Source organism: Nicotiana sylvestris, chromosome 8 (genome assembly GCF_000393655.2).
Source record: "Nicotiana sylvestris chromosome 8, ASM39365v2, whole genome shotgun sequence".
NCBI classification, from domain to species: Eukaryota; Viridiplantae; Streptophyta; class Magnoliopsida; order Solanales; family Solanaceae; genus Nicotiana; species Nicotiana sylvestris.
The window spans coordinates 57,613,054-57,638,207 of record NC_091064.1 but is presented as its reverse complement, the minus strand read 5'-3'; the positions used below and the strand labels follow the sequence as shown (position 1 = coordinate 57,638,207).

The following is a 25,154-nucleotide window of genomic DNA, read 5'->3' as shown; positions in this document are numbered from 1 at the left end:
AGTAACAAGATAGTTTGCAATATCGCCGAACCACGGTATTCCACTCATTGACACCGCAAGGAGTTGCTCATCGGGAAATGTATCATTGATCTCAATGCCGTCACAAGGCCTCCCCTCCTCCTCCAAACGGGACAAGTGGTCCGCCACTTGATTCTCGCTACCCTTCCGGTCAATAATTTCTAAATCAAACTCTTGAAGGAGAAGAACCCATCTCATCAATCTTGCCTTTGAATCTTTCTTGGTCATCAAATACCTAAGGGAGGTATGGTCGGTGTGCACAATAACTTTAGCCCCCATAAGGTAGACGGAACTTTTCCATAGCAAAAACAATAGCCAGCAACTTCTTTTCGGTGACTGTGTAGTTCCTCTGAGCCTCATTCATGGTCTTGCTTGAGTTAGTACACCGGGTGGAACATCTTGTTGATCCTTTGGCCTAAAACCGCCCCCACCGCAATGTCACTCGCATCGCACATGAGCTCGAATGGTAAGCTCCAATTTGGTGCGGTGATGATGGGGGTAGTGGTAAACTTTTGTTTAAGGAGCTCAAAAGCCTCCATGCATTTCTCATCAAAAACAAACTTGGCATCTTTCTATAGCAATTTACACAACGGGTTAACTACCTTAGAAAAATCTTTGATGAACCTCCGGTAGAAATCCGCGTGCCCAAGAAAACTCCTCACTCCTTTGACAGAAGTAGGGGAAGGAAGCCTTGAAATAACCTTGATCTTGGCCTTATCAACTTCAATTCCTCGTTTCGAGATCTTGTGACCCAACACTATACCCTCTGTTACCATAAAATGACACTTTTCCCAGTTTAGAACAAGGTTGGTATCTTCACACCGAGCCAACACTCTATCCAAGTTTACCAAGCACTCCTCAAAAGAATCCCCAACCACGCTAAAATCATCCATGAAGATCTCCAAGATATCCTCCACCATGTCGGTGAAAATAGCCATCATGCAACGTTGGAAGGTCGCCAGAGCATTACATAATCCAAATGGCATTCTAGAGAAAGCGAATGTGCCATAAGGACATGTGAAAGTCGTCTTCTCTTGGTCCTCCGGGGCAATGAGAATTTGATTGTACCCTGAGTAACCATCCAAAAAACAATAGAAAGCCCGGCCCGCAAGACGATCAAGCATTTGTCAAGGAAAGGCAAGGGGAAATGATCTTTTCTAGTCACCTTGTTCAGCTTCCGGTAATCCATGCAAACTCTCCAACCCGTCACTGTCTGAGTCGGAATAAGCTCATTGTTGTCGTTGGTCACCACAATCATTCCACCTTTTTTCGGTACACATTGCACCGGAGAAGTCCATGAACTGTTAGAAATGGGATAAACCACACCTGCGTCAAGCCACTTGATAACCTCTTTCTTTACTACTTCTTGCATAGCCTCATTTAGTCTTCTTTGATGCTCAAGTGAAGGCCTCACATCCTTCTCCAATATGATTTTATGCATGCAAAAGGCAGGGCTTATACCCCGAATATCAGCTAGAGTCCATCCGATTGCCTTTTTCGCTTTTGAAGAACTGCCAAGGTGGCCTTAACCTGCATGCTAGTAAGGCAAGAAGAAAGAATGACAGGTAAAGTAGAATTTGAACCCAAGAATTCATACCTGAGGTGTGGAGGAAGTGGTTTCAACTCCAACACCGGTGGCTCCTCAATCGATGGCTTCGTTGGTGGAGTTTTGCGGTTTTGAAGATCCAAAGATAGCCTTCTAGGCTCATAAGAATATGAACCCATACCATGCAATGCATTCACGCACTCCACTCTAATAGCATCATCATTGACATCCATGTTAAGAACCACGGCCTCAAGAGGCTCTTCAACATTGATCATGGAACTTGTGTCATCCACTATCACGGCTGTGACAATGTCCATAAAAGAACACACCTCCGTGCTATTTGGTTATCTCATTGATTTGCAAACATGGAATACCACCTTCTCATCTCCCACTCGTAATGTCAACTCACCCGCTTCAACATCAACTAATGCCTTCCCCGTAGCTAGGAAAGGTCTTCCAAGAATAATCGGCACTTCAAAATCCACCTCACAATCTAATATGACAAAGTCGGCCGACAATATGAATTTATCAACATGTACAAGAACATCATCGATTATGCCCAAAGGTCGCTTCATCGATCGATCCGCCATTTGAAGTCTCATTGAGGTAGGTCGAGGTTTCCCAATTCCCAAAGTCTTGAAGACCGAATACGACATCAAATTTATACTAGCCCCCAAGTCACAAAGGGCCTTTGCAAAATCCGCACTTCCGATGGTACAAAGGATAGTAAAAGCTCTGGGATCCTCAAGCTTGGGTGCCATTGAATGCACTATGGCACTCACTTGATGAGTCATATTAATTGTTTCACACTCTATCGACCTCTTCTTTGTAACCAAATCTTTCATGAACTTCGCATACCCCGGCATTTGCTCAAGTGCCTCAACCAAAGGGACATTAATTGTGAGGCTCTTCATCATGTCAATGAATTTTTTGAATTGATTGTCACTCGTTTGCTTTGCTAACCGTTGAGGATAAGGTGGAGGTGGCCTAGGCAAAGGTGCCTTGGCTTTTTGTACAACCGGCTCGGGTATGTCAATCACGTGTTCCCTAGACGGGTTCACGGCATCTTGAGTCTCTACTCAGCCTCATCATTAATATCAACCCGCACATCATTGTTTGTATTTTGATTAACCACATCATCAACAATCAAAGGTACATCATCATCCCGCAACTCAACATCTTCATCCATAACTTGCTTTCGCATTGAGGCATTCACATCACCGCCTCTCCCACTTCTTGTTGTAACCGCCATCACATGATTATTATTCCCACCCTTCGGATTCACCACCGTGTCACTTGGTAGCGCACCCTTGGGACGAGTATTCAATGCTTGAGAGATTTGGCCTAATTGTACCTCCAAGTTCCGGATAGATGTGTTATGCGAAGCTAATTGGGCCTCAGAATCTTGGTTATTTTTCATCATTTGCTCGAACATGCTTTCAATTCTCCCCATATCACTTCCAGATGAACTCTGACCTTGAGAAGGAAAGGGGGTGGATTATTCGGTTGTTGGTACATGGGGGCCTTTGAAAACCTTGCCCCCGGTTGCCTTGGTTCCCGCTATTGTTCCACCCTCCTTGATTGTTGTTGTTGCCCCAATTATTGTTACTCCCATTCCAATTTCCTTGGTTGCTTTGATTACCCCAATTGTTGTTTTGGTTGTTGTTATTCCAATTACCTCCGCCTTGTTGTAGATTGCCCCAATTTCCTTGAGGACGCCATTGTTGGTTGGACGAGTTACCTCTATTCCCTTGGTAGTTGTTGACATATTGGACCTCTTCGCTTTGATCATCATAGCACTCATTTGAATAACCACCACCATCATTGTTGTTGTCATATTGTTCACAATTACCTTGAGGTTGTTGTCCTCTTTGTCTCCTTTTCAACATAGAAACACCTTCCATTGCATTGACTTGGCGCGACTTTTGGACTTGTTGCAATGGCGCCTTTGCTAATTGATTCATAGTTGTTGTAAGCTCGGCGATGACTTGGATATGATCGCGCAATTCCTTGTGCAAATGGATGACCGTGGGGTCACCTTGGGGCACATTTGCTCGGCTTTGCCATGCCGAAGAGGTGTCGACCATTTCATCAAGTACATCACATGCCTCTTGGTAAGAAAGTTTCATAAAGTTCCCTCCAGCCAATTGGTTCACAATGCATTGATTCGTGGTGTTGATGCCCCGATAAAAGGTTTATTGAATCATAGCCTCGGTCATGTCGTTATTAGGGCACTCTTTTACCATTATTCTATATCTTTCCCATATTTCGTGCAAAGGTTCCGTTGGCTCTTGCTTGAAAGCTAGAATTTCATCCCGAAGAGCTGCCATATGACTTGGAGAAAAGAACTTGGAAATAAATTTGTCCTCCAATTCATCCCATGTTGTAATAGAATGATTTGGGAGCCTTTTTAACCAATCCAATGCTTTACCCCGAAGAGATAACGGGAAAAGCCTCAACCTCAATGCATCCTCGGACACGTTGGTCTGCTTGCTGTCACACCTCCTTTTTCCGCCCCGCGAGGGTACAGGAGTTTTTTCCAATTAAAGGACAATCGAACGGGATTTGTTTAATTATTTCAGAGTCGCCACTTGGGAGATTTAGGGTGTCCCAAGTCACCGGTTTAATCCCGAATCGAGGAAAAGAATGACTCTGTATTACAGTCCGCGAACCAAAAATCCGGATAAGGAATTCTGTTAACCCGGGAGAAGGTGTTAGGCATTCCCGAGTTCCGTAGTTCTAGCACGATCGCTCAACTGTTATATTCGGCTTATTTATTTGATTTTTAACAATTATGCACTTATATGCAAGTTATAACTCTTTTACCTCTTTTATTATTATTATTATTATTATTATTATTATTATTATTATTGTTATTATTATTATTATTATTATTATTATTAACACAAGAATTGCAACGCTGTGAAAACGCATCTCGAACCACATCACAACCAGTGTACACGTGATTTGTTGATGCATTTTGACTTCGTTGGGATTTGGATTTGGGTCACATCAATGTACACCCAGGTTTAAGAAGGTAACATTATTTAAAGTACGCGCCTAAAGAGACTAGCACATTGTTGTTTTGGGAAAGGGTCGTGAAACTCGCTAGCGGCCGATCCCGAATTCTAAGCAATTAATATATATACATTTGTGAGGGCCCTGCAATCTTTGCGTTTTACTCGGCGAGGCTCATCTCGTTCTTATTATTAAAAGGGCAATCCTAAAAGTGACCATGGTTTTCTATTAAATTTGTCTCTAAACATGAAAGAAGACAAAGTCCTAATTAGTTTACATGCTTGAAAAGTCCGGGCCTTTTAATAATTTTTTTGCATATTTGATTAGTTCCGAAATGTCGTTACAAAGTAAAAACGTACAGGAATCCTGGCATGATTCGAGCCACAAGAAATCGCTAACTCACCAAATCACGCCTACCTATCCTTACTCGTTACTTTAACTAACAACCTTAGACTTACAACTACGCTTCTTTTTCCTTAAAACGTTGCAGTACTTTTTTAAGTAACAATTGATGGTAAGATTAATGCTAAGATCTAGTTGACCAAGAACTCAAACAATCATGCTATAATCCAAGATTAGTTAACAACCTACTAGATATTTCAGGGATCAAACCACAAGTGCTATTTTACAAATTATCGGAAGTTATATCCAACATCCATTACATGGTCAAGTTCTGATTGAATACGAGCTAAACTACGTTATTCCAATAACATGATCTAACGCATAGCAGTTTTCTGCAGCCCATTACAAACAACTAAAATGACGAGACTATTTTTTTACAAATTACAGAATCAATAATGCTTTAAGGAACTTAATAAAACAGTAACAACAAGTTTCAAACAAACAGATTGCTTTTCTGGTTTTCATTTCAACTTCAACTTTTCACATGAATTCATGCTTCACATTTTCAGCTTACAACAGCCATGTTAAAGTCGTGTACCTGGTATTGGAAACAAGAACAGAGGAAGGTGAGGATCAGCGGCAGTAGCAAACAACAAAATAGCAACAACAGTAGCTAAAATAGCCCAGCAATAGATTAAAACCCAACAGTAACTTCAGAAAACACCAAACAGCAGCACCAAATGCACCAGAAAATCCAAGAATGCAACCCAAATACCAACAGCAATATAAACACCCACAATATGACCAAAACTTGAGTTTGCAACAAGAGATGGACCAGCAGACTTTCAGAAAATTCCCACAGCTCTCAATGAAACAGTAACAGAGGTAAATACTGATTTCAACAGTAAAAGGGAAGCAGATTTTTCTTCTTTAAATCTCAAACCCACTGAACTTTAGTGTAATTTTTTTTAGCCTACTCCCTCTATTTCTCTAGAGTTTTAGGTTAAATCTCCAGCTTCAACACTCTTGCTTTTCTCTGGCTTCTCAGGATCAAAAAACCAACCTCTATTTTGTTCTAAACGAGCCTATTTATAGGCAAAGTAGGCAAGCCCCGGGCTGCCTTGATACCTTCAGACCTTAACTCTGCCCATACCCCTTAAACATACTAAAACTAATCAGAAAATGCCCATGATATTCTTGACAGCCCCCATACCGCATGTTTTTCTCTTTTTAATCAAAGTTATGGGTATTTTAACTTATTTTAATCAACCTCCCCATGTCATTAAGTCTTATTCCCCACTATTCTTAAACAATGTATCAGTTTAATGGTATTTTAATACTCTATTGACAGCCATTCAAATTAAGCCATTTTCAGACTCCTTTAAAATCAAAAAATACCCTCTTAAAAGTCCCTGAAACTGCTGCCTTACCCACCTGTTTCAATCTGTATTAATCTCTTCAGCTATAACCAATTCAAACTTAGCTAACTAACAATTGGACCCTAACTATCCAACAAACTACAACCTATAACCAGTTCGCAACTGAATTCAGACAAATGACTTAATCAGAATTAAGCAGGATGGATCAAATTACTACCATTCAAGACTGTAAAACTAATCAACGACATATATCGAATCGACTACGCGAATCACAACACATACAATAGACAACAAATAATTAAACTCGAACAAGTACAGAGGTGATTTCATATTGATAGACACAGGGATCAATTGACAAAAAATGAAAAATTAATAAAACCACCTTAAACAACAAAAAAAAAACAGATATAAACAAACACCAACGGAACAAATAGGAAAGGAAAAATTACCTCAGAAGCTTAAGAACAAAAATAACCCATGCTCGAACTGGACTCGACCTCTTTGAGGTCGAACGGACTTTAATTGAAGTGTCCTCAACTGAGAACACCTCGATTAAGGTCTATTAGACCCCAATTCTTCCTTTAAACTGGACAGACCCCCATGGTTTTGAGTTCTAGGGTTCCCACGGTCCGATTTGGGGCTCGAAGGATTCTACCTAGATTCGAACCCAACCAAGCTTGGTTTGGTTACGAGTGAGGCCAGGGGAGTGACTGGTGTGAATTTGGGGTCGGTTGGTGTAGATCAGGTTTTTGCTCGAACCTTCAAATGAAGATCCGAGACGTTCGGGGAAGATTCGAGGTAAGCTGAGTGTGGATTTGGAGAGAGGGGATCATGGTGGTTCAGGGGTGTTAATTTCATGGCCAGCGGCGTCGTTGCCGCCGGCTTTCAGGCGAAGGGGTGGGGTGGCGGCTAGGGTTTTTCCATGGGAACCGGTCTCTGAGTTTGAGAGAGACGAAGGAGTGAGAGAGGGGGGTTTGGTTTGGGGGGCGTGGGGGGCGTGGGGTGAGAGATTGAGGTTTTATACGGGGGAGGGAATTGATCCTGGGCCGTTCGATCTGATGAGATCAATGGCCCGAATCAATACACTTAAGGGGAACGATGTCGTTTGGTTTTAGTTGGGGGTCGCTTCGAACGGGGTAACGGGTCGGTCCAGGGAATTGGTAAGGGAGACGAATTTTGAGCCGTTGGATCATGGAAATGGATGGCTCGGATCTAAGACGCCTATACGGTGTCGTTTGGACTTATGAGAGACCCGGTCATGTGGACTTGGTCAATGTATCAATTTGGGCCTGATTTCTATTTGAATTTTTGGCCCCATTAATTTAAACACAATTCCTAATTAAATCGTAAAATCAAAAATAAAGCTACACAAATATTAATTAACACTTACAACGATTAACACACAAATTAAAACCACACAATGACAACGAATAGAATAAAAAGGTATATATTTAGAGCCAAATGAAGGTTTAATTAATTCCTAAATGCATAATTAAATCCTAAATATGCATGCAACATGTATTTTTGTATTTTTCAATTAACTATAACAAGGTGAACATTTATGGACAAATTAATTACCAAAAGTGTCACGCGAATTCTCAAAATTGTACCCGAAGGCAACTTGCTTCATTTCTCGATTTCTTTTGGAGTAATTTTCCGTGAAGCAAAAATCACGTGCTCACACTTGCTACCCCGGCATGTATCCACGAACCCCTTCAAGTGCTTGTAGGCATTTTGATCGGAGGCACCCGTGAAATACCCTCTTTGCTCGAGCAAGGTCAGCATAACATTTGTGATTTGGAAGTTCCCCGCCCAGATTCGGGGAGGAACAATAGCATTGGCATATCCTTGATTTGGTAAAACTCTGGGAGCCACTCTCGGTGGTGGCGGAGAAGGGTCTGGAATATTGTTGTTCTCATTTGCATTTACATTGACATGTCAGCCTCTCAGTGGAATTTGAGGTAAGACCTCATCTGGTTCTAGATCCTCTACCTCCTCCCCCGCTATCACATTGCCGAGAGGGTCATTTGCATTAAGATCCATTGTACCTGATTGATCGACACAAAAAAAATTTGTAAACAAGAAGGAAAGAGAAGTACAACACAAAACTAACTAAACAGATAGTCAACACCGTAAGCTCCCCGGCAACGGTGCCAAAAAGTTGATCGCTGCCGACTCGACACTACACTATGGTAGGAAGAGCAGATTGCAATAGCTTTTACCCGAATAGAGATCCGGGATCGAATTTCCACAAGGAGCTAGTAGTGGAGTTGTATTTTCTGTCTAGCCTAGAGTTGTGGTTGTGCTTCTAATGTCACTTCAATCATCTTTTGAGTTTTTGTATTTATAACTAATATTATAAAACTATGGATTAAAGCTAGATTATGCTAGGAGAATATTGCTAAGTTGTAATTAATGGGAAGGAAGAGCACTAGGGTTGTGGCATTACCTTGGTGGCTAATTGACAGGTAGATGTTACTTAGGTTCGATTGACTTGTTTGGGGGTTATGTTATAACCGTTGCACAAATTTTACCCACTCTCACACCTCTCGGTAGAGAGAATAATTTTACCCAATTGACTCTCTCAAGACCAATTGGGTTGGCAAATTAGACCAAACAACTAGGGTTTTAAGTAGGGTGATTACTCTCTCGAGATTTAACCCGTTAATTAGGACTATCACTTCTCCAGAGTCCATCCCAATTCCTTGTTGGGTCAATTTTGAGGTCATAAACTCTCTTTCTCAAGAAGAGTTAAACCCTACAAAGCTTGAATCAGTGTTTGCAACCACCAATTCTAAATGAAATCATAAAATCAACCCAAATAACAAATACACATAGTCAAGCTAACCCTAGATGGCAACACCCATCAATTACTCACACTAGGGTTGAGCCACAACCCTAGCTAATGGGTTTAGCTACACATAATTAAAGAAGAAACTGAAGAAATAGATGAAGAACTACACATATTAATTAATTACTAAGAAGAAACTACAATAATCTATTATTAATGGGAAGCAAATATGCTAAAGATGGCTACAACACCAAGCGTAGCTATTCTCCTGTTCTCAGATCTGACCTCCTCCCTAAAAAATAGTAAAATGTGCTATTTATACTAGGCTAGAAAAATTGGACAAAAATACCCCTGTGGGATCAGTGCGGGCCGCACAAAATGGACCGCGGCCGCACTAGCTCTTCGGTTTCAGTTGTTTGATGACTTGAACTGGGGGATGCGGACCGCGTGGGAATGTACCGTGACCGCGAAGGCAACTGGCGCGGTCCGCGCAGACGTGACCGCGGACCGCATGAGGGCAAATGCCCCTTTGCTAAACCTTATGAACGCGGACCGCACAGAGAAGGAGTGCGACCGCGAAGCTTCTCCGCGGGCCGCGTGAATCCTACCGCGGCCGCGTGACCTTAGGCTCGAAAAATGTCCAGTCTCTGAACCTCCTAGTACGGCCGCGGTCATTGTTACGCGGTCAGCACTAGGCCCCCTTTTTCTTTACTTCTCTTGGTCTTTGATACTTGAGCAGGTTTCACTCCTTTTTGATCCGATTTTTAACATCTCGTCACTTTGTCAATCAACTCTGCAATCAAGCACAACTTGTGAGCATTTTGGGACTGTTTTTGTATCAATTTATACTCAAAGCATAGGCAAGTAGGGATATAAACACTTTAAAATCCTAACTTATCACTCATCTCGCTCCCTATCCCTTGCATGTTTCTTAAAGACTGCCTATGTATCCTTAAAAGGAATCAGGTCGAACGTAGTTCATGACATAGGAATTGCTTCGTTTTTGTACTTTTCTTTCTCTTTTTTTTCTTTTTCTCTTTTTCCTTTTCTTTTCTTTTCTTTACGCTTTTCCATTTTTTCTTTCTCTTTTTCTCTTTTTTTTCTTTTCTCTCCCTTTTTCTGTATCATATTTCTAAACTCTGCTTCTGATTCCAAAAGAGGGATATGAAAGAAAATAAATAAGGCTCAAAGGGGTGACAAAGGATAAAGTGTTTAAATAGCAGAATAAAATGCCTTCGTCATTCCAATCTTCAAAGCATGCCAAACACAAACAACATAATTAAACAAACCAAAGAAATCATACGTAATATCTTTTGACTGCATCAGAATCGATAGCCATATCCACACATTTGCCTTCTAAATTTGTTAAATACAAAGCTCCGTTGGACAACACTCTCGTTACCACGAATGACCCTTGCCAATTTTGGGCAAACTTGCCTTTAGCTTCAACCCGATGCGGCATGATGCATTTCAATAAGGTTTGTTTATGTTCTATCTGCCCCTGTTTCACACAATTCGGGCTTGAAGTGATCTCAAAATTCCTTTACTCATTTTCCTCAAATGTCCCTATCATCTTCGAAATTGTTTCATTGCTTCATGATTAAACTAACTTTAAGACCATGCTTGGAATTATGCATGCATATCATGTCACTAGAGCCAGCCATAAAGGAACTATAAAAGAAAAGAGAACTAAACAAAAAATGACTAGAAATAACAGAAAACAGAAAATTACATTAGACAGATGGTGAAAGAGTTTGAACAACAAAACAAGTAAAATAGACTGGGGTTACAACCCTGAAACAAACCTAGACAACACTAAACGAGTTACTACGAAAAAAAAACTAGGCAAAATAAAAGGATAAAAGGGTTTGAATCACAAGACAATATCCGGATTACAACCTTGAAAATAACCCGGACAACAGAAATGACAACAAAATAAAAAACCAAGACTCCTCTCTAACTAGCCAAGAGATGGAGCGTCTTTCCAATTACCAAGCACGGCATCTTAGCCACTGGGTTCCATATTAACATTGCCAAAATTATTAACAACTTCAATATCATTAACTTCAGCCAGCAAGTTCCCAAGAGGATTTGCATGCTCCCTATCACTGTCATTGATCATAATTACACCTTCTTGAATCATTCTTTCTATTTCCCTTTTCAAATAATGACAATCTTCAATGCTATACCCTTGGAAATTAGAGTGGTACATGCATCGTACAGTAGGATCAAAGCCTTTTGCATATGGGTCTGGAGTATAGCCGAGGAGCGGCTCAATCTGGCCAGAATGCTTTAACTTTTCAAACAAGCTTGTGTAGGACTCCCCAATTGGCGTGAAACTATTTCTTTACCTTTGTTCTCTTCCTTGCCCCTGTTTCCTAGGGTTGTTGGGTGCTCAAAAATGTTGTGAAGGCAAGAATACATTATGCGGTGCTGGTGCTCGCCATAAGGAGCGACCTGGTGGTTGGATAGATGACCGGACATTGTTCGGAGGATAATATTGAGGTGGATTATATGGAGCTCGAGGATAGGTTTGGGGTTGGAGTTGAGGCTGGGTATATTTGTGAGGCGGGCCCTTTGGTCCATGTTGTGACTCTGAAATAACCATGGCAACATCATCGTGTTCCTTCTGACCCAGCAAGCTTCCTGTGTCGTTCTCAATTGCTTGTGTTGTTGCTTTTAATGTAGAATAGCTCATGATCTTGCTCGACTTTAACCCATCTTCTACCATTTCTCCCATTTTTACCACATCATTAAAAGGCCTACCCACAGTCGTGATCAAATGCCCAAAGTAAGTTGGCTCTTGATCTTGGAGAAAGTACTCGACCATCTCTTTTTCTTTCATCGGGGGATTGACTCTGGTAGCTTGCTCTCTCCATATGAGCCCATATTCCCTAAAGCTTTCATTAGGCTTTTTTTCCATCTTGGTGAGGGACATGTGATCCGGGACAATTTCTATATTGTACTGAAAGTGCCTGGCAAAAGCCTGAGCCATATCATCCCACATGTACCACCTGCTAGCATCTTGGCGGGTTTACCACTCCAGAACTGCCCCACTCAGACTTTGACTGAAATACGCCATCAATAATTTGTCTTTCCCACCGACGCCTCTCATCTTACTGCAGTAGCCTCTCAAATGGGCCACGTGATCTCCATGTCCGCCATATAAATCAAACATTGGCATCTTAATCCCATTAGGCAGTTGGACGTCAGGAAACAAGCACAAGTCATTGTAAGCCACACTCATTGATCGTTGCCGACTCGATACTACACTATGGTAGGAAGAGCGGATCGCAATAGCTTTTACCCGAATAGAGGTCCGGGATCGAATTTCTACAAGGAGCTAGTAGTGAAGTTGTATTTTCTGTCTAGCCTAGAGTTGTGGTTGTGCTTCTAATGTCACTTCAATCATCTTTTGAGTTTTTGTATTTATAACTAATATTATAAAACTACGGATTAAAGCTAGATTATGCTAGGAGAATATTGCTAAGTTGTAATTAATGGGAAGGAAGAGCACTAGGTTTGTGGCATTACCTTGGTGGCTAATTGACAGGTAGATGTTACTTAGGTTCGATTGACTTGTTTGGGGGTTATGTTATAACCGTTGCACAAATTTTACCCACTCTCACACCTCTCGGTAGAGAGAATGATTTTACCCAATTGACTCTCTCGAGACCAATTGGGTTGGCAAATTAGACCAAGCAACTAGGGTTCAAGTAGGGTGATTACTCTCTCGAGATTTAACCCGTTAATTGGGACTATCATTTCTCATGAGTCCATCCCAATTCCTTGTTGGGTCAATTTTGAGGTCATAAACTCTCTTTCTCAAGAAGAGTTAAACCCACAAAGCTTGAATCAGTGTTTGCAACAACCAATTCTAAATGAAATCATAAAATCAACCCAAATAACAAATACCCATAGTCAATCTAACCCTAGATGGCAACACCCATCAATTACCCACACTAGGGTTGAGCCACAACCCTAGATAATGGGTTTAGCTACACATAATTAAAGAAGAAACTGAAGAAATAGATGAAGAACTACATATATTAATTAATTACTAAGAAGAAACTACAATAATCTATTGTTAATGGGAAGCAAATATACCAAAAATGGCTACAACACCAAGCGTAGCTATTCTCCTGTTCTCATATCTGACATCCTCCCTAAAAAAATAGTAAAATGTGCTATTTATACTAGGCTGGAAAAATTGGACAAAAATACCCCTATGGGGTCAGTGCGGGCCACACAAAATGGACCGCGACCGCACTGGCTCTTCGGTTTCAGTTGTTTGATGACTTGAACTGGGGGATGCAGACCGTGTGGGAGTGTACCGTGGCCGCGAAGGCAACTGGCGCGGTCCGCGCAGACGTGACCGCGGACCGCATGAGGGCAAATGCCCCTTTGCTAAACCTTATGAACGCGGACCGCATAGAGAAGGAGTGCGGCCGCGAAGCTTCTCCGCGGGCCGCGTGAATCCTACCGCGGTCGCATGACCTTAGGCTCGAAAAATGTCCAGTCTCTGAACCTCCTAGTATGGCCGCGGTCATTGTTACGCGGTCCGCACTAGGCCCCCTTTTTCTTCACTTCTCTTGGTCTTTGATACTTGAGCAGGTTTCACTCCTTTTTGAGCCGATTTTTGACATCTCGTCACTTTGTCAATCAACCCTGCAATCAAGCACAACTTGTGAGCATTTTGGGACTCGTTTTGTATCAATTTATACTCAAAGCATAGGCAAGTAGGGATATAAATACTTTAAAATCCTAACTTATCAACTCCCCCAAACTTAAACCTTTGCTTGTCCTCAAGCAAACAAAATAAGACCCTCCCCTTAAAGGAACATCCCAGTGATTCCAGCTATCCTAAAATAACCTCAACAAGCATCAATTGGGACTAACAATTGCCCTCACTACGAATGCATCATTAACACATTTAAAATTTTGAAAACTATGGATCAAGTGCGATACAAGAGCATCAAGAGTTGACACATTTCATCAAAGATCTTTTCTCACTTACTTTGGTCATTGTGGAACCCAAACTCTCACATCCTCAACTCTCCCTAAGCAAACCTCACCTTTTAAATATTGACACACAAATCGAAGCAAATGAAATTTCACTCATCTCTCTCAAAAAGGAAGGTCACAAGTCCGGCTCTAAGTACCATATACTTGCCCCTTATGTAAGTATCCACTAATGTAGGCTCCCTTCAACTTGAGATCAAATAGGGTTTTTGTGGAGTCATTTTGAAGTCTTTTAGATAAGGGTAGGACATATTTTTATTCACGTGAGTTCAATCTTCCCTTAAGCACTTCTTTTGATTCATTTCGACACAACTTTCTTGGCTCTTTTTGAGGATTTCACTTCTTCACAAGGGGTTAGAGAGACGCATTGTCACTCTTTCTTATACAATTCAAAACATTTCTCCTTTTTATACTTTCTCCACACCTTTTTTTTTCACTTTTGTTTTTCTTGAATCCCTTTTTATTCTTGTTCACATGGGACTTTCTTTTTGTCCTTTTTCTTTTCTTGCTTTTTCATTGCCTTCTTTTCTTTCTTTTGTACCTTACTGCTTTGCTTCCTTTCTTGTCTCTCCCCTCAAACTTAGATTTTTGCCCTTACTCAAGGGAATATTTGGGTTCCAAGAGAGGGTAATCGTTTAGAACGGGTATAGGCTTGTAGCATTGGTTCTTGAAAGAAACAGGTTTAAGGCTCAAAAGAGTTAACTAGGGATTATTTCATTGGAAGACTATGAAATTGTTCAACTTAGCATTTGGATCAAGACCATTGGCACGGGACTTGGACTCAAATTTCAATTCCTCACCACACACGCTAGGGATTTGCTAAAGACATCGAGTCGAGGGCCCACAACGACCTTAGTTATGATTTAAACACACAATGGTTCAAAAAGACCACACGCTGATCGTTTGGTCAACGCAGGAGTCTCAAAGCCACGACTTTCACCATCCTGAACACAACATTATGTTTTTGACCATATGATCAAAGGCAAATGTGTTAGGCCCAAGTGAAACCTTGCTTGAGGTGCTTTTAACTACGCGTATCAAAAACAAAAGAAAAATCAAAGAAACGGACTCAAACCCTTAAGAAGGTTGTCACGCCATCTATCATTGGGAAGAGCCACCCGATTCGCACAATACTCTACCCTTGGAAAGAACCGTGACATTAAGAAAACCAAGGGCTTATTGGAAACACCAAAATCAAAACAAGCTGCTACGAGCCTAACTACAAAGCTAAAAATGAAAATTTAGCGAAAATAGAAAATAGAATGAATATGTACAATAGAGGAGTAGAATATACAACGGGGGATGAATATATACAGAAATGTAAAATTATATACAGCCCAAAGTAAAAAAAACACACAATCAATAAAAATAAACTAAGAATCTATATATATACAGTCATCCAGAAAAAGTAGGGTGCACCCCCACGAGTAAAAGCTGGCATTGTCTCAATGCCAACTATCAAATAAATATCAAAACAACAAAAAGGATATAGGATCTCTCTAGTCTTGGTCCGTCTGTATGGGATCATCAGTTGTCCCCAAGTCCTTTGTATGTATGGGAACCTCAGACTGGTTCCCGATATCCTGCTGCTCAGCTGCTGGGACTGGGGCCTACTCCTGAACCGGCTGACTGATAGGTGCATCACTGGAGGGGGTCTCATGTGGGTCTGGTAGCTCAATAACTGCACCAACTGAACTGGGGAGCTTCTTCTTCTTCCTTGGAGGCCTGGGTGCCTGCTCCTGCTCCTGCCGTGGTTGTGGCACTGGTGCTGTTGCTGGGGCTGGATCCCCAAATAACAAGTCTAGAGGCATCTGGTCTGCCAATAGCCTATCCACATCAGTCCGTAGCACTCTCACCGACTCCTTGGACGCCCTTGACTTCCTCATCTTCTTCTGCTCCTTGGCAAGCTCCCTCAAAGCCTTGCCATGTGAATCTACCGCCATAGTCAAGGCATCTTGAGTCCTCATAATCTTCTCCTAATTTTCCAGGAGCTTCTGCAGTGTGTCCTCAATGGACTGAGGAAACTGAGTAGTGGAAGGTGTTGAATGGGCCTCAACTGTAGCAGACAATGTAGACAACTTGGATGTCGCAGCTTCGGCTCAACTGCTGGGCCGTGAAAGGATGAGTCCGGGAAGAAGGGACCCTCATGTCAACTGAAGTACTGGGACCAACAAAGGAGGAGGGTCGTGGAGGCAAATCATCATCAGTGGTGACCGTAGGCATGGTGGAAGGCTCTGTGGGGGGGCTCAACCGAAGACACTACCGCCACTGGCTCCTCAGACTGGCCAGTTGGAGTGGAGAAAGGTGGTTTGTAACCTTTGTCTTTGGGGTTGTCTGGCCCCTTCAAACTGTACAAGGAAAATGGAGCCACAAGTTTTATCTTGACGTCAAACGGTCTCTTCTCCACCTCCAAGTCCCGGAAATACATAGTAAGGGTGTTGGTAAAAGGGTAGTTCCGGTCATGCTCAACCCCGATTGCAGAAATGGTGCGGGACATCACATATCCCATATTGATAGGGTAACCTGCCATAATAGAAGCAATAAGAACCGCTCGGGCAAGTGGAATAGTCTGATCATGAGTGGCCGGGTCGAGCCGACTGCATACAAAGGTAAACCACCCTCTAGCCTCGAAGTTGAAAGTTCTCCGAAGTATTTTGGTCCCTGCTTGTAGCCATTCTGGAACCGTACCCGGGATTTCCAGGTACGAAGCTAACCACGGACGAACCTCCTCGCCCATTGTTAACTTTTCATTGTATAGGGACTCATCTTCGTCAATGAACCCCAAATACTCATTCAACGCCTTCCCGGTGAAAACCACATTTTTGTTTCTCACTTTCGTCACTTTAGTGCCTTTCATGATATGGGCCACATTGCTGTAAAACTCCTTGACCATATGCTCATTTGCCTTCAAACAATTGTCTTTAAAGAACTCCCAACCCGCTCGAGCCTGGAACTGTCTATGCACATTTGGGTTTAGGGGTAGAAGGTCTTTGTCAATAAAGCTCCGCTCAAGTATCAACTTCCGTGCCGACCACCATTCTCTAAATTTGTGGAACGCCATCTGGCTGACAAACCGATCTTCCCAAACTTCAGGTTTGGGCAGTAAACCTGGGGCACCCCACTGCTCGGTACCTCATAATCACTATTAGCCCTACACTCTCCCCAGATATTGATGCTGTGGGGGAGGTGGAGTATTCACCACTGCCTGCTGCTGAGCCATCAGATGACTCAGAATATATACGTTGTGGGGCTTGGGCAGTATGTGAAGTCGGGACTGCAGTAGCTGGCTCTGAATCAGAAGAGAGGTCCTGGGATGGTACGTACTCACTCCCCGATTGGTCGTCTATAGCAATTTGTTTCCTTGTTTTCAGTTTAGGTCGGGAAGTGAGTTTAACGTGTTTCCCTTTTCCTCCCCGGGAGGAGTCACCTCGTCCGGGTTGTTTAGCACCTCTTCCTCGTTGTTTTACCATTATCTGCAAACAAACACATCTAACATTGTTAGTTAAAGCACATGCAGTGAAACATGTGACTGAATTAAAATTGCAGAAGCAAAATGAAAGTTGCAGACACTGCTGCAGAACCAGGCACCGCGGACCGCGCTATTAGGAATGCGGTCGTGTTGGAGGCACCGCGGACCGCGCTAAGGCTATCGCGGGCCGCACTGATCAAAACCCCAGGAAGGGTCTTCTCTGAATCTCACACCGCGGTCCGCACAAAATGGGGTCGTGGCCTCGGTGGGCCAGTGCGGACCGCACAAACGTTACCGCGGCCGCGCTGGACACAAGTTGTTCCTCAGTAATTCATGTATCGCAGACCGCGTGGAAGCGTAGCATGGACCAGGGCACCACGGACCGCGCTAAGGCGACCGCGGGCCGCACTGGGTTAGGTTCAGTGAGTAAACTAGGGATTGCATGCTTTTGTTCTATTTTTGTTCAACTTTTTACCTCTACTTGTCCCTACTCATGTACCCAATCCTTAGTTATTTCAAACTAACATGGAAGCTACCATAGACTAACAATTCGAAGACAACTGTAAAGGCAAAGAAGTTACAGACTACTGGCAAGCAAATAAAAATAAAAATAAAAGAGTAATAATCAAAAATGCATGACATGTTACCAGGATTATGAAGAATGAATGCAATATATCCACACAAGCAAGAATCTCAGTTTTGGATGGGGATGAACAGTAGAATTAGGGTTCTGGGTTTCTAATTTGCAAAAAACGTAAAATGAGACCCTTGGTCTCTATTTATAGAGCCCCAGTAGGACTCATACTCACCTACCAGCGCGGCCGCACAAAAGTGACCGCGGACCGCGCTGGGTTTATTTGTGTGACCCCTCGTAATGAATCCTACGCAGACCGCACAGACATGTACTGCGGCCACGTCAGTTCATCGCGGACCACATTAACTTGACCGCGGCCGCGGTAAAGAACTTCAGAGAGTCCCCTTTTTGACTCATGCCAGCGCGGACCGCACAAAATGCACTGCGACCGCGCTGGCAACCTTCAGAGACTATGCCGTTTTCCAACTTTGTTTTGCACTGTTTCAACACAATCCCTGCAATATCTCATAAACAGTTAGCTCAAAAATCCTAAGCTACACATGGGTTGCCTCCCAAGAAGCGCCTGATTTAACGTCGCGGCACGACGCATGTTACCCCCACATCATTTTAGATGAAGAAGTGCCACTACGTGGTTGCCATCAAACTTTCCAAGATAATGCTTGACCCGGTGACCATTGACTCTGAAGACTTTACCATTTTTGTTTTTAAGATCAAGAGCACCAAACAGGGTCACGAACACAACTTCAAATGGCCCACTCCACTTTGACTTGAGCTTACCCGGAAACAGACGTAACCGGGAATTAAACAAGAGAACCATATCCCCAACTTTGAACTCCTTGCCCCGAGCATATTTGTCGTGAAGGTACTTCATTTTGTCCTTATATAAGGACGAGCTGGAGTATGCATGGAATCTAAACTCATCGAGCTCATTAAGTTGTTCAACCCTCAGATTTGCAGCAACATCCCATTCCAAGTTCAACTTTCTCAAGGCCCACATAGCCTTGTGCTCTAATTCCACTGGAAGATGGCAAGATTTCCCAAACACCAACCGGTATGGGGACATACCAATCGGAGTCTTGTAAGCTGTCCGATAGGCCCAAAGAGCATCATCCAATTTTTTCGACCAATCGGTCCTATTTGCATTTACAGTTTTAGACAAGATACTCCTAATTTCTCAGTTGGAGACTTCCACTTGACCGCTAGCTTGAGGATGATAGGGGGTGGTTACTTTGTGATTAACTCCATACTTGGCTAGAAATGAATCAAAAGCTTTGTTGCAAAAGTGAGATCCCCCGTCACTAATGATAGCACGGGGAGTGCCAAACCTCGTGAAGATACTCTTTTTAAGAAATGCCACAATACTCCGGGCTTCATTGTTGGGCAAAACCACAGCTTCAACCCACTTGGAGACATAATCTACCGCCATCAGAATGTAAGTGTTTCCACAAGAGCTCACGAAAGGACCCATGAAGTCGATGCCCCAAATATAAAAAATGTCTACCTCGAGAATTGTGTTGAGAGGCATTTCATCCCTTTTTGAAATTCCACCGGCTCGTTGGCATTCATCACATCTTTTGACCACATCACCGGCATCTTTAAATAAAGTAGGCCAATAAAATCCGCAACTAAGCACTTTTGAAGCCGTTCTCGACCCGCCATGATGGCCACCATAGGGTGAGGAATGGCAAGCTTCCAAAATACCCAATTGCTCCTTTTCCGGGACACATCATCGAATCATACCATCGGTGCAAATCTTAAACAAATAGGGCTCGTCCCAATAATAATCCAAGCTATCCCGTTTGAGCTTCTTCCTTTGGTTAGAAGAGAGCTCACACGGGATGATTCCGGTAACAAGATAGTTTGCAATATCGCCGAACCACGGTATTCCACTCATTGACACCGCAAGGAGTTGCTCATCGGGAAATGTATCATTGATCTCAATGCCGTCACAAGGCCTCCCCTCCTCCTCCAAACGGGACAAGTGGTCCGCCACTTGATTCTCGCTACCCTTCCGGTCAATAATTTCTAAATCAAATTCTTGAAGGAGAAGAACCCATCTCATCAATCTTGCCTTTGAATCTTTCTTGGTCATCAAATACCTAAGGGAGGTATGGTCGGTGTGCACAATAACTTTAGCCCCCATAAGGTAGACAGAACTTTTCCATAGCAAAAACAATAGCCAGCAACTTCTTTTCGGTGACTGTGTAGTTCCTTTGAGCCTCATTCATGGTCTTGCTTGAGTTAGTACACCGGGTGGAACATCTTGTTGATCCTTTTGCCTAAAACCGCCCCCACCGCAATGTCACTCGCATCGCACATGAGCTCGAATGGTAAGCTCCAATTTGGTGCGGTGATGATGGGGGTAGTGGTCAACTTTTGTTTAAGGAGCTCAAAAGCCTCCATGCATTTCTCATCAAAAACAAACTTGGCATCTTTCTATAGCAATTTACACAACGGGTTAACTACCTTAGAAAAATCTTTGATGAACCTCCGGTAGAAATCCGCGTGCCCAAGAAAACTCCTCACTCCTTTGACAGAAGTAGGGGGAGGAAGCCTTGAAATAACCTCGATCTTGGCCTTATCAACTTCAATTCCTCGATTCGAGATCTTGTGACCCAACATTATACCCTCTGTTACCATAAAATGACACTTTTCCCAGTTTAGAACAAGGTTGGTATCTTCACACCGGGCCAACACTCTATCCAAGTTTACCAAGCACTCCTCAAAAGAATCCCCAACCACGCTAAAATCATCCATGAAGATCTCCAAGATATCCTCCACCATGTCGGTGAAAATAGCCATCATACAACGTTGGAAGGTCGCCAGAGCATTACATAATCCAAATGGCATTCTAGAGAAAGCGAATGTGCCATAAGGACATGTGAAAGTCGTCTTCTCTTGGTCCTCCGGGGCAATGAGAATTTGATTGTACCCTGAGTAACCATCCAAAAAACAATAGAAAGCCCGGCCCGCAAGACGATCAAGCATTTGTCAAGGAAAGGCAAGGGGAAATGATCTTTTCTAGTCACCTTGTTCAGCTTCCGGTAATCCATGCAAACTCTCTAACCCGTCACTGTCTGAGTCGGAATAAGCTCATTGTTGTCGTTGGTCACCACAATCATTCCACCTTTTTTCGGTACACATTGCACCGGAGAAGTCCATGAACTGTTAGAAATGGGATAAACCACACCTGCGTCAAGCCACTTGATAACCTCTTTCTTTACTACTTCTTGCATAGCCTCATTTAGTCTTCTTTGATGCTCAAGTGAAGGCCTCGTATCCTCCTCCAATATGATTTTATGCATGCAAAAGGCAGGGCTTATACCCCGAATATCAGCTAGAGTCCATCTGATTGCCTCTTTCGCTTTTGAAGAACTGCCAAGGTGGCCTTAACCTGCATGCTAGTAAGACAAGAAGAAAGAATGACAGGTAAAGTAGAATTTGAACCCAAGAATTCATACCTGAGGTGTGGAGGAAGTGATTTCAACTCCAACACCGGTGGCTCCTCAATCGATGGCTTCGTTGGTGGAATTTTGCGGTTTTGAAGATCCAAAGATAGCCTTCTAGGCTCATAAGAATATGAACCCATACCATGCAATGCATTCACGCACTCCACTCTACTAGCATCATCATTGACATCCATGTTAAGAACCACGGCCTCAAGAGGCTCTTCAACATTGATCATGGAACTTGTGTCATCCACTATCACGGCTGTGACAATGTCCACAAAAGGACACACCTCCGTGCTATTTGGTTATCTCATTGATTTGCAAACATGGAATACCACCTTCTCATCTCCCACTCGTAATGTCAACTCACCCGCTTCAACATCAACTAATGCCTTCCCCGTAGCTAGGAAAGGTCTTCCAAGAATAATCGGCACTTCAAAATCCACCTCACAATCTAATATGACAAAGTCGGCCGGCAATATGAATTTATCAACACATACAAGAACATCATCGATTATGACCAAAGGTCACTTCATCGATCGATCCGCCATTTGAAGTCTCATTGAGGTAGGTCGAGGTTTCCCAATTCCCAAAGTCTTGAAGACCGAATACGACATCAAATTTATACTAGCCCCCAAGTCACAAAGGGCCTTTGCGAAATCCGCACTTCCGATGGTACAAAGGATAGTAAAAGCTCCGGGATCCTCAAGCTTGGGTGCCATTGAATGCACTATGGCACTCACTTGATGAGTCATCTTAATTGTTTCACACTCTATCGACCTCTTCTTTGTAACCAAATCTTTCATGAACTTCGCATACCCCGGCATTTGCTCAAGTGCCTCAACCAAAGGGACATTAATTGTGAGGCTCTTCATCATGTCAATGAATTTTTTGAATTGATTGTCACTCGTTTGCTTTGCTAACCGTTGAGGATAAGGTGGAGGTGGCCTAGGCAAAGGTGCCTTGGCTTTTTGTACAACCGGCTCGGGCATGTCAATCACGTGTTCCCTAGACGGGTTCACGGCATCTTGAGTCTCTACTCAGCCTCATCATTAATATCAACCCGAACATCATTGTTTGTATTTTGATTAACCACATCATCAACAATCAAAGGTACATCATCATCCCGCAACTCAACATCTTCATCCATAACTTGCTTTTGCATTGAGGCATTCACATCACCGCCTCTCCCACTTCTTGTTGTAACCGCCATCACATGATTATTATTCCCACCCTTCGGATTCACCACCGTGTCACTTGGTAGCGCACCCTTGGGACGAGTATTCAATGCTTGAGAGATTTGGCCTAATTGTACCTCCAAGTTCCGGATAGATGTGTTATGCGAAGCTAATTGGGCCTCAGAATCTTGGTTATTTTTCATCATTTGCTCGAACATGCTTTCAATTCTCCCCATATCACTTCCAGATGAACTCGGACCTTGAGAAGGAAAGGGGGTGGATTATTCGGTTGTTGGTACATGGGGGGCCTTTGAAAGCCTTGCCACCGGTTGCCTTGGTTCCCGCTATTGTTCCACCCTCCTTGATTGTTGTTGTTGCCCCAATTATTGTTACTCCCATTCCAATTTCCTTGGTTGCTTTGATTACCCCAATTGTTGTTTTGGTTGTTGTTATTCCAATTATCTCCGCCTTGTTGTTGATTGCCCTAATTTCCTTGAGGACGCCATTGTTGGTTGGACGAGTTACCTCTATTCCCTTGGTAGTTGTTGACATATTGGACCTCTTCGCTTTGATCATCATAGCACTCATTTGAATAACTACCACCATCATTGTTGTTGTCATATTGTTCACAATTACCTTGAGGTTGTTGTCCTCTTTGTCTCCTTTTCAACATAGAAACACCTTCCATTGCATTGACTTGGCGCGACTTTTGGACTTGTTGCAATGGCGCCTTTGCTAATTGATTCATAGTTGTTGTAAGCTCGGCGATGACTTGGACATGATCGCGCAATTCCTTGTGCAAATGGATGACCGTGGGGTCACCTTGGGGCACATTTGCTCGGCTTTGCCATGCCGAAGAGGTGTCGACCATTTCATCAAGTACATCACATGCCTCTTGGTAAGAAAGTTTCATAAAGTTCCCTCCAGCCAATTGGTTCACAATGCATTGATTCGTGGTGTTGATGCCCCGATAAAAGGTTTATTGAATCATAGCCTCGGTCATGTCGTTATTAGGGCACTCTTTTACCATTATTCTATATCTTTCCCATATTTCGTGCAAAGGTTCCGTTGGCTCTTGCTTGAAAGCTAGAATTTCATCCCGAAGAGCTGCCATATGACTTGGAGAAAAGAACTTGGAAATAAATTTGTCCGCCAATTCATCCCATGTTGTAATAGAATGATTTGGGAGCCTTTTTAACCAATCCAATGCTTTACCCCGAAGAGATAACGGGAAAAGCCTCAACCTCAATGCATCCTCGGACACGTTGGTCTGCTTGCTGTCACACCTCCTTTTTCCGCCCCGCGAGGGTACATGAGTTTTTTTCAATTAAAGGACAATCAAACGGGATTTTTTTAATTATTTCAGAGTCGCCACTTGGGAGATTTAGGGTGTCCCAAGTCACCGGTTTAATCCCGAATCGAGGAAAAGAATGACTCTGTATTACAGTCCGCGAACCAAAAATCCGGATAAGGAATTCTGTTAACCCGGGAGAAGGTGTTAGGCATTCCCGAGTTCCGTGGTTCTAGCACGGTCGCTCAACTGTCATATTCGGCTTGTTTATCTGATTTTATACAATTATGAGCTAATGTGCAAGTTTTAACTTTTAACCGCTTTCGTCATTATTTATATATTTTTTCAAGAATTGCAACATCATGGAAATACATCTCCAACCACGTCACATCAATGCACCCGTGGTTGTTGGCACATTTCAACTCTGTTGAGATTTGGATTTGGGTCACATAAATGTGCACCCGAGTTTTAAGAAAATTAAATTATTAAAAGGCGTGCCTAAAGCGACTAGCGTATCATTTACTTTGGGTAGGGCCGTGAAATTTTGCTAAACGGTCCGATCCCGAATTCTAAGCAATTAATATATATACATTTGTGAGGGCCCTGCAATCTTTGCGTTTTACTCGGCGAGGCTCATCTCGTTCTTATTATTAAAAGGGCAATCCTAAAAGTGACCATGGTTTTCTATTAAATTTGTCTCTAAACATGAAAGAAGACAAAGTCCTAATTAGTTTACATGCTTGAAAAGTCCGGGCCTTTTAATAATTTTTTTGCATATTTGATTAGTTCCGAAATGTCGTTACAAAGTAAAAACGTACAGGAATCCTGGCATGATTCGAGCCACAAGAAATCGCTAACTCACCAAATCACGCCTACCTATCCTTACTCGTTACTTTAACTAACAACCTTAGACTTACAACTACGCTTCTTTTTCCTTAAAACGTTGCAGTACTTTTTTAAGTAACAATTGATGGTAAGATTAATGCTAAGATCTAGTTGACCAAGAACTCAAACAATCATGCTATAATCCAAGATTAGTTAACAACCTACTAGATA

At 42.7% G+C, this 25,154-nt stretch overlaps 1 long non-coding RNA gene across 1 annotated transcript; it reads right to left on the bottom strand.

Annotated features, from left to right (window-relative positions):
• Nucleotides 1-5,264: 5,264 nt before the first annotated feature.
• LOC138875567 (uncharacterized) lies at nucleotides 5,265-8,352 on the bottom strand. Its single transcript, XR_011401672.1, has 2 exons — nucleotides 7,882-8,352; nucleotides 5,265-5,522 (listed from the first exon to the last, which is right to left on the bottom strand). It is a non-coding gene; the product is annotated as an uncharacterized lncRNA (long non-coding RNA).
• Nucleotides 8,353-25,154: the final 16,802 nt, after the last annotated feature.